We start from the raw sequence: 10,762 nt of genomic DNA on the forward strand, positions 1-10,762 counted from the left end.
CCTCTCTCTCTCTCTCTCTCTCTCTCTCTCTCTCTCTCTCTCTCTCTCTCTCTCCCAGGAAAGTACTAGGAAAAGTAGGCACAAGTTTGAGCACAGTCCTGTCTACTGTTTGGAGTACAAAGATCTCCAAATACATGTAGTTACAGGTTGGCATCAGAGGTAGGTAACAGGCTGTTTGTAGGGGATGAGGGTCAGGTCTGACCATCCCAGATCTGAAACTGTCTGCAGTTGATTATGGTATTCTAATGGAGCTAGAAATACCATGATGGGGACCACCCAATTTAAAGAACAAAGGCATTAAAAACCAAGAAGGCAGAACTATAATCTTATGCAGCCCGGCCGAAGCTGAGGGACACGGCATGGCGTGAGAGCAGCCAGAAGCACTACGTCTAGTCTGTGATCTGGTTTCTATGAAGACTAAAACCACAGAGATCAAACTTCCCCTCGTTCCTCTTTCCAGGCAGACCGTTAGGAAGATCTGTGGGCTCTCCTGTGGCTGGCAGGAAACGCTGAGGTCCTAGAGGGACTGGCAAAGATGGAGCGGGCATGGGTATGTGTCGCTAGTGTTTAACTGGCGGAGCAGCAGGAAGGGCTTAGCCCCACTCTCCTGTGTCCACGGGGCTATAAACACTCCCAGGAGACAGCATTCCTTCCCTGTGAAATAGGGGACTAGGGGAGAGACTGGCATGTCCCCGTCGTCATGCCCCCCCATTCCTCGGATTACTGTCTGAACAAGTTCTATGTTATCAGCCTCAAGGGAGGTCAAGAGGTCAATCCCTGCAACTGTGCAGCTGCTGCCAGTGTCTTTAAAAGCATGTAAGCATCTTGCCTGGAGCAGCTCAGGGTCTCTAAGGAGGGGGGCTCCCAGCCTCAGATTTGAAGGTTGCACTTGCAACCCTCCAGAAATCCCCCAAGTGCCCCTCTGATCACGGGACACCTGCCTTCCAGGCTTTCTGGGGAGTAACAAGTGGCCTTTCATCCTAACCTAGGCTGGGGGTGGGGCTGGGGGGACTCTTTGGGGTCCAGACTTCTGAAAGTGGCCTGTGATTCGGTGAGGCTCCGGGGTTAGGAGGACGATGAAAGAGGACTCGGAGAACAAGGTCAAGGGTGCCCACCAGGTCATTTTTCTAAACTCAAAAACCAAACAGAGCCGGAGGGTGGAGGGACCAGATAGAGCCAACAGAGTTCAGCCATGGGTGTGAGAGCTCCAATCCCAGGCCCCAGACGGTGATAGCTGGTGTGGAGGTGGGAGGCAGCCAGGGCCTCCCAGTGGAGTAGGGCATTTTGGGGGAAGCCACTGCAGTTTGGCAAAGCCAGCTCCCACCACTTCATCCCTCAGTCCTTGCTGAAGCCATGGAGGTGGCTGGCTATGAAAACTCCAAATCTGCTGGATGCCTGGACTCACGAGAGGGAACACAAGCCGTAATGGTACAGTTTGCACATTTTTAGCTCTCTCCAGAAGAATTTGATGTCTCTCTGTCTTTGGGGAGTATTTTAGTCTCCTGTCTCTCACCTTGTGGGTGCCACACCCACGCTTGCCTCAAGACCAGAGGAGACAGATAGATACTCTAACTTCAAGTGAACAAGCTCCGGCGCCTGAACTGAAAAGAACAGGGAATCTGTGGCTCCTTGTGCCTTCACATATGTAAATGATGTTGCCAGGGATGGTGTGTGTGTGTGTGTGTGTGTGTGTGTGTGTGTGTGTGTGTCCCAGCCCAAGCTTCCCAGGCAGGTATGGAGGTACAGGTGCTGCGGGATGGCAGAAAATGGAAGGTCTCTCATTCTCCGAGGAAGTGGTCTTAGTAATTGTCTTGACCACTGTGGCAGGAAGGAAGGACAAAGTGTATTCCCAACACAGGGGACCATATTAGCAGTGCTCACGGGTACAGGGAAGTTTAGGCAAAGATCAAGGGGAAGAGGACTAAGTTATGGGAGATTGTCTGGAGAGGTAGTGGAGAAACCAACCAGGAAGTCTAAGACCACAGACTGGAGAGTTTGGGATGTAGTGTATAGAAGCTGGGGGCTCCATGAAGGTTTCTGAGTTGAGTAGGCTGGTGGTAGGAGGGAATGGGGAGGCCTGGAGGAGAGTACAGGACGAAATGGAGGAGCCCAGGCTGGCGCAACAAGCCAGATGAGAGAATGAGGACAGGGTGGTGGGAGTTGCCTTCCAAGATGAAGAGTCAGACTTAATGTAGTGCGTGGGAGGGATGGGGTTCATGACATCCTGTTAGCTGCCCTTCCCCTCAAGATCATCGAGAAAAGTGGGTACATTTGGGAGGAAGAGGCAGGTTTGCCGTGAGATCCAAGGCAACCTGGACTAAGAGTGAAATCCAGCCTCAAAAACAAACAACAAACCCCACAAAAGCCAACCAAACAAAAGTAAACAAATCTTAAGGAAAGGCAGGTTTACTGAGTGCTTCTGGCGCTCCTGTTCTCCAAGGGCTGTAGGCTAAGGATGGCCTCCCCAGCAGGCTACAAGACTGGTCCAGCTTATCACAACTCGATCCGCCTGGGCTCCTGGAGGCTCTCCTTACAGACACCTGTTCCACACCCAGGAGACTACCTCAACAAATCTGTGGTTAGTCACTGGACTTGTGTAAGGAATGTAGTGTAAACACCATGTCCAAGGTCACAACATTCCACCAGGCTCATCTTCCTGACAGCTCAAATCATCACTTACCAAATCCACCCTCTTTCTTCAGCCTGCCATCTGCTTCAGGTCATGGCCTTGCACAACTTAAGGGTGTGAGTATCTTGAACTTGGGTTACTTTGGGATTCTAGTTTGCCATGTATTTCAGGGCTCCAACTCTCAGCTTCCCCTTGTTTTCAAGCTGGGTTGGTAAAGGTCTACTAAGCTATAACAGGTTAAGAACAGAATTTCAAGCCAGCCTTAGCTTGTGGGGTGGGGGTGGGGGCGTAGATAAAGGCAGAAGGACCAGGAGTTCCCAGTCACCCTGCTACACAGTGCAAATGAGGGGAGGCTGGGCTTCATGAGACTCTGTTTTAAAGAAAAGAAATCAGCAGTAAATAAAATAAAAAATGAGGAAATAACTAAATCTCGGAATGGACCCTGGATATGGTGACATACACCACAGAGGCTTTGAACTTTCAACTGTGGCAATACTAGTCAGCAGGATGCTTTTAAAACACCTTTTATCAGTGCTGAATTCACAGCAGCGTTTTGACATTTTAAATTGTGTATGTGTACAGGTGCACACATATATGTGGGTGGGGGCCAGAGGTCAATCTTGGGTGTCATTCCTTAGGTCCTGTTCACCTAGAGTTTTTTTAAAAATTTATTTTATGTGCATTAGTGTTTTGCCTGCATGTCTGTTTGTGTGAGGCTGTCAGAGCCTCACTAGAAACTGAAGTTACAGACAGTTGTGAGCTGCTGTGTGGGTGCTGGGAATTGAAACCAGATCCTCTGGAAGAGCAGTCCACCTCTCCAGCCGCCCATTCCCTCAGACAGGGTTTCTGTGTAGCCCTGGCTGTTCTGAAACTCACTCTGAAGACCAAGCTGGCCTGGAACTCAGAGATCTGCCTGCCTCTGCCCCCTAAATGCTGGGATTAAGGGGTGTGCCAGCATCTCCCAGTTGCCACCTATGGTTTTTGACAGGGCCTCGAGCTTGGCAATTAGGCAAGGCTGGCTGGCTTGTGAGCCCTAGGCATGTGCCTGTCCTGCTTCCCTAGAGGTGATTTTCCTTTTCTCTCTCTTTTTTTTTTTTCATGGGCTCTAGGGATCAAATTTGTATGGCAAGCATTTTACTGACTGGGCTATCTGTCCTCCCCAGCCCTGATAGTAACTTTCCCTTGACTCAGCCTATCGCAGTGTGGGGGAGGAGCTGTGGAGTGGTACCTCCTCGTGGGACGACTGGGAACAGTTGTCCTGACACTTCTGTAGCCGCCACTCGCAGAGAAACAGTACAATGCTTCCTTGGCAGGGCTCAAGAGTGAGTCACATTCTTCATGGTTGCCCTTTCTAATTTCAGGCAGGCAGAAGAAGCCCATGCTGTGCCCTCCAGAATCAACTGACAAGTAACACAGTTTGTATCACACCCCACCCCTCACCCCTCATCTGGCCCAGATTCTGAACTTTTTTCTTTTCTTTTTTCTTTCTTTCTTTTTCTTTTTTCTTTCTTTTTTTTTTTTTTTTTGGTTTTTAAAGACAGGGTTTCTCGTAGACCAGGCTGGCCTCGAACTCACAGAGATCGGCCTACCTCTGCCTCCTGAGTGCTGGGATTAAAGGTGTGCACCACCACCACTTGGCCAATTCTGTACTTTCTAGTATGAACATTTTTTCATTGCTTAAAGCCCAGATTGGTTAAAAAAAAATCACGAGTTGAGAGGGATCCCAAATCAAATCTTGGTTCTTGATCAATTGCCACAAGTTTTAGGACTAGGTGAAGAACCAAATAATAGGTAAACGCCTGCTTCAGAGAATGCCAGTATCAATAAAAGTATTCCTTTCTGGTCAAGTTCCAGAAGAAATGAACAGGTAGTGACTTTTTTTTTTAACCATAGGACTGGTATAAGAGTAAGAAGCTGGGCGGTGGTGGCACACACCTTTAATCCCAGCACTCAGAAGGCAGAGGCAGATGGATCTCCGTGAGTTAGAGGCCAGCCTGGTCTACGTGAGCTAGTTCCAGGACAGGCTCCAAAGCTAGAGAAATCCTGTCTTGAAAAACCAAAAAAAAAAAAAAAAAAAAAAAAAAAAAAAAAAAAAAAGAGCAAGGAGCATGGGGAGTGTGGGAAGTGTGGAGTTTGTCTGACTAGCAAAGCTAGTGCTTTTCCTACCAGAAACACCTCTCTCTCTTTCTCTCTGGATTACATACTTGTACCACCACACCGGACTCTATGGAAACTCTTTCCTTCCTTCCTTCCTTCCTTCCTTCCTTCCTTCCTTCCTTCCTTCCTTCCTTCCTTCCTTCCTTCCTTCCTTTTTCTGGGAGAGTTTCTCTATGTAGCTCTGGCTGTCCTGGAACTCACTCTGTAGACCAGGCTAGCCTTGAACTCACAGAGATCCACCTGCCTCTGCCTGGCTGTGATTAAGGGTGTGTCCAGCACTGCCCAGCAGATGCTGAGTTTTCTAAGGTGTTCGGCTGTAGTGCTGGGAACTCAAGTGTTCTGTTGCAAAATCACATCCTCAAGCCTTCCTCACGAAAGGGTTTTTGAAACTGTCTATGTCAGGGAGAGGCAGGGGGAGGCAGCGGTGGGGTCTGGTGACAAGGTTTAGCAGCTAAAGGTGCTTGCTGTCAATTCTACTTTGATTCCCAGAACTCATACGGTGAAAGAATTGACTCTTACAAGTTGTCCTGTGACGTCCACATGCACACGCCGTGGCGTGCATATTTCCCTAACGGTATGTCAACATTTCTTTTTATTTTTTTTGTTTTTTCAAGACAAGATTTCTCTGTAGCTTTTGTGCCTGCCCTGGAATTAGCTTTTGTAGACCAGGCTGGCCTCGAACTCACAGAGATAACATTTCTATTAAAAAAGAAAAAGTTTCTGATAGCCAGGTGTGATGATGCTTGTTCTTTAATCCCAGGACTCAGGAGTCAGAGGCAGGAGACTCTCTGAGTCTGAGGCCAGCCTAGTGTACAGGAAAGCCGAGCTACATAGAGAAACACTATTTCAAAAAACAAAAGAAACAAAACAGTTTATGGTAGTAACTGGTAGATGAATATCAAATAGCTCAACTGCATTTAGAAAAGATACATACAAAGAAATCCAGCAGCATTTATCGGCTGGGAGTCAGGACTGTGCAGGGGCAGCCACTCAGAGTTGACTACAGTGTGCCTTCTGGGTCTGGTGGCACACACCAACAATCCCAGCTACCCAGGACACTGCAGCAGGATTGAAGAAAGTTCAAGGCCAGCCTGGGCAACTTGGTGAGATGCTGTTTCAAAATATAAAAGGGCTGGGGATGCTCTTTGGCAGGTGCTCATCTAGCAGGTATAAGTGCCCTGGATTTGATCCTTAGCGTCCAAACAAACCAACAAATAAACAAGGCTGGCTCCTGTTTTTGAGACCATGGGTGTAAGAGGGCATGACATCTACAAGATCGCAGCCCAGTAGCAAGTGCCACCACAGAGTGAAGCTCAAAATGAAATGGGATAGCTGACAGCGGTGTGAATTTTGGGAGCCCTTGCAGGGTGGGTGTCAGGTTTTTTTTTTTTTAACAGCCTCAGATGATAGAAAAGAGCCTTCTGGAAGAACAAAGCCTAGGAAGGGTGATGGAAAAGAGAAGGTGCAGAACAAGCCATCCGTGCAAGGATCAAGAGATGCCGAAGGGAAGCAACAAAGGCCAGTCAAGTGGGCTGACTGAAGCCAGGGGAGGTAGGATGTCAGGTGCTGCTCGCATGGGCCAGCACTATTTAGAAGGAAGACACTTTCCAGGAGTCCACACTAAGTGTGCAATGGAGACTGTTGGGAACACTGGGACCTTCCTGGGGCCTACCAATGCAGAGATAGGCAGGTTTGGTTAGTACTGATCTGGTGATAACCACACAGCTAGGTAAGTCTGTGACCTTTGAACTCCTCTTTATGTCAGCAGGTAGTGGGTTTACTATGGACACTCTGAGCCCTTGGCTGGAAGTCACTGGATGACAGGTGACTCATGGAGAGGGTCAGTGGGACACAAGCCACCGGCTACCTGGGTTGAATTGGGGCTTGTGTGTGCATGCAATCTGGAATGCAGGTGCTTGCAGAAGTCAGAGGCCAATTGCAGATGGTGTTCTTCAGGGGCCTTCCACCTTGTTTCCTTTCTTTATGTGTGTGTGTGTGCGTGTGTGTGTGCACGTGTGCATGTGTGTGCGCGCACGCTCACATGCACGTGTGTGTATGGTGTCACTGCTCACAGGTCAGAAGACAACTGACAACTTGCAGGAAATAGTTGGGTCTCTCCTTCCATCATGAGGATTGGACTCAAGTCCTCAAACTTGGTGGCAAGTGCCTTTACTAGTTGAGCCACCTCTCTATCTCCACCATATTCCTTGAGGCAGGACACACGGTGTAGATGGCTAGGCTTGTCGGTCAGCAAGCCCACAGCTCCTGCCTCTGCATCCCAGCACTGGACTACAGACAGACCACCATGCCCAGCCTCCTCATAGGTGCTGAGCTCAGACTCAGGTCCTCATGCTTACACAGCAAGCACTTTACTGCCTGGGCTACCTTCCCAGTCCGGGGCCAGGCTAAGCTAGCTGGTTCTTATTCTCTCCAAGTTAGTGTCCTGCCTTGCAAGGCTGGCACAAGAGTGGAGATCCAGTCCGTGAAGGGTCTTTTTACAGAGTGGTGCTTTGCTGGTCCTAGTGAAAGGAGTGAGCTAGCGGCGAAGGAGCCCTGGAGATTAAGCTGAAAGGGAACGGGCTGCTGATGTCTGAAGTCTTACTTCTTGGATGGCAGAGTTCAGCAATTTAAGGAGGACCCACTGCCACCCACTACACCAGCACAGGAGGGTAATGCAGCTTAGGTCACACTGCCCAGTGCTGGAGCCTGGCTTCAGTGTTCTGCTAAGCCTGGATCACCTTTACAAATTTGACCTTTTTTAAGTTTCATCTTGGTGCTGGCTAGGCAAGTAATCTACCACTAAATCATGTCCCCATGTGGAAAAGGCTTAAAGCTTTTTTTCAGCAGCCTCGATGCTCTTAGGACAAAGTGGTGATGGTATTCAGTGGGTTGAGAAGTCATGAAAAAAAAATTCCAAGAGCCAGGCATGGTGGCACATACCTGTAGTCAGCATTCAGGAGCAAGTGGCTTTGAGAATTTAAGGCCAGCCTCTGTCTTGAGGGACCGTTAGCCTGTTACAGATCCAACATCTATCCATCCTGACCGGACGGACTACCCAACGGCTGAGGGTCTTTTTTGTGAACCCTGATAAGTGAAATTTTATCACAGCATTGCTGACCCCAAATTAACAGGATGGGCAGTTCTGGAGGGAGCTGTTAGCTTCCATACATCAAGGTTAGCTGCACTATTTGGCAGGCCAGAGTCCTCTGGGGAGTAACTACTATCTTATTAGGTTATAAATATACTTACCAGCTTTGCTACTGGCTTATTTTGGAGTATTGAGGAAGAAAAAAACAACCTGAACTCATAATCACTTGAGCCTAGGTGAAGAGTCATTATTTTAAAACTGTGCATTTACCTATGGCATTGCTGAGTGCTTCTCCACACAGGACAACTCCACCCCTGCTGCGATGGGCAAGGCTCAGCTGGCCCATCAGCGGCTTGGAAGAAATTAAAGGTGGTTCAAGATTTGAAACTCAAGCCCAGGAGGCAAAGGCAGGCGGATCTCTATGAGTTCGAGGCCAGCCTGGTCTGGTCTACAAGAGCTAGTTCCAGGCTCTAAAACAACTACAGAAAAACACGTCTCAAAAAACCAAAAAAAAAAAAAAAAAAAAAAAAAAAGATTTGAAACTCAAATTGTTCCATTTTGACTCAAACTAAACCAACTAGTTCAAAGAAAGTCGCAGAGGTTTCTCCCACGCCTCATTGACCTCTGTGGCTTTTCGGGAAAGGGTCAGCCTGCTCACTTTCACTCAAACGGACTTTTGCTGTTTAATTTTGCAGGGCTGAGCATGGAACCCAGACCTGTCATGCTAAGTAAGCACCCTGCCACTGAGAACACGCCCAGCAGTTTAAGAACACGTGAGCGGCCTTTTCCTTCATTTACCACATATGGTTGAGCTTACCTCATTTCCAGCTGCTGACTGACCCCTGGTCTATGGGGCTGTGTGGACCTTCCAGACACCACGACTGTCTCGAGGAATACTTTGGTGGCTGGATGGGAGGCAGCACGGAGCCGACTAGGAAAGAAGCTAAATAAACCCGCACAGGTGCTGTCCGCTCCATCTGGGTAACACCCTTCACAGCCCACCTCCTTCTGTTCCCATTTGTCCCACCCCATCTCCTCGTGCACACGTGCTGCCGTCTGCAGCCCCGTGGTCCCCACCCTGGGGTGGGGGTGATATGCAGTGTGAGTACTTCTTAGGTGGTTCCTGCTGCACTGTCCACCAGGATCTCAAGGAAGGGCAGCAAGGAGATCAGAGGGGCTCACCATGGCAGAGACACGGTGCAGTTTGCCTGTGGTCAGAACACATAGGCCTCAACTCAAAAAAAGGATAGACAAGGTCTTCTGGGGGCTCTCCCCACCTAGAGAACGCTAAGTGAGTGTAGGCAATCTGGAGCTGGCTTCAAAAATCAGCAAGGGGGGGGGGTGGTTCACAACAAACAGTGGTAACAGAAGGTTTGTGTGGGAAGATGGTTAAGTTTGGTCTAAAACAAGCAGTGTCTCTGGTAATGAGCTGTTGTTAGGAAGTGGGGGCCTCTGAAGAAGGCTGCTGCCTTTCCAGGCCTGGCTTTTTGGGGAGAGGGCAAAGCAAAGTGAGGCAAGGACCTGACTGAGGCACCTGGGGACATCAAGGAGCAGAGGAGCCCGCCAGTGTGTGCGGCACCCAACCGGCCTGCTCTGGAATTCTGGCTCCACTGTGCTGTACAACAGCAGTCCCGTGAGATGAGGACGCCTGAGCTATCAGCAGGGGTCCTAGTACCTGAGAGCTGGGATAAGGCAGGGAGACAGGAGCAATACTGAGCTTGACAGGAGGAGGAGAGGGTGTGGTGGCTCCAAGCCTCAGCTGTCTGGAGCAAGAGGAGCCTGGTCACTGCCAGCCTGCACCTAGAGGCAGCCAGCTGCAAATCCCTCAACCTCGCCAGCGGTCCTCCCAGCCCAGTATCTCTAATGGCTTCCAGGAGCCAAGGCAGAACCCAGAGGTCAGCCAGCCTCTCCCCAGGGGAGGAGGGAGCCAGGGAGCACTCAGAAAATCCTGCAGAGTAAATGCTAAACACCTGACCCTCCTGGCAGGTGGGTTTGTATGAGATAAGGATCAGCACCCACACTGAGACCCGTCACTCACTGCTCTTGCCAGCCAGCAGCCTACGTGGTCTTTACTTATAGAAAGGTGATGACACAACTTTAATCTCAGGCTACAAAAGGCAGAACCAAAGTGAAAAACAAGACGCAACTTTGTACAAAATGGACAGGTAACATTTATTAAAACGTGTCATACAAAAGGGCATGGTCTCTTCTATAAGAAGAAAATATTAAACAGTAACATTCAGTTAAAACCACGCTGTACACTGAGGACAGCAATTCTAGAAAGAACTATTTAACTTCTGCAACACAGGCGTTCACAAGTATCCATGATATGCACCTAATGACAATCTGCTTATCACCCCACGGTTCTGTGGCCTAAGAGTCACCTGACTTGCATAAATAAAGTAACTTTCTGGAAGAAACATTGGGAACCTCATAAAAAGAAAAGAGGCAGCAGCAACTGACATGACACAGGCTTCAAGCAACATTTAAAAAGAAAAAAATCACATTTGCAAAGGTGTTCCAGCATGTTCCCACAGGGTGCTGTCAGTAGAGATTTGCAATTAGAAACTAGTACCTTTAAATATGTAAATGGCAGAGAAAAAAAGAAAAAACCCAAAGCAACCCTGGATTTATTAGATAGTGTTAGTTACCAAAGCAACCTAAAGCACAGGAGGCCAAGGGCAACCCTGCCCTTGGTCCCCAGCATTCCCACAGTGGGAGAGGCAAAGCTTCAGCCCGACCCTGGGGACCCTGCAGCAGCACACATTTCCCAGAATGCAGCACAGCCTTTGTTCCTCACCTTCCCTTCAACACCAGCTCAGGGTGTGCCACCCTTTGTAGCGTAGCCAGAAGCCGGTTCAGGGTCAGAGTAGTTCAGTAAACGCCCC

The sequence above is a fragment of the Alexandromys fortis genome, unplaced genomic scaffold, assembly GCF_014885135.2.
Source record: "Alexandromys fortis isolate MF-2015 unplaced genomic scaffold, M_Fortis_MF-2015_v1.1 scaffold_72, whole genome shotgun sequence".
NCBI lineage: Eukaryota > Metazoa > Chordata > Mammalia > Rodentia > Cricetidae > Alexandromys > Alexandromys fortis.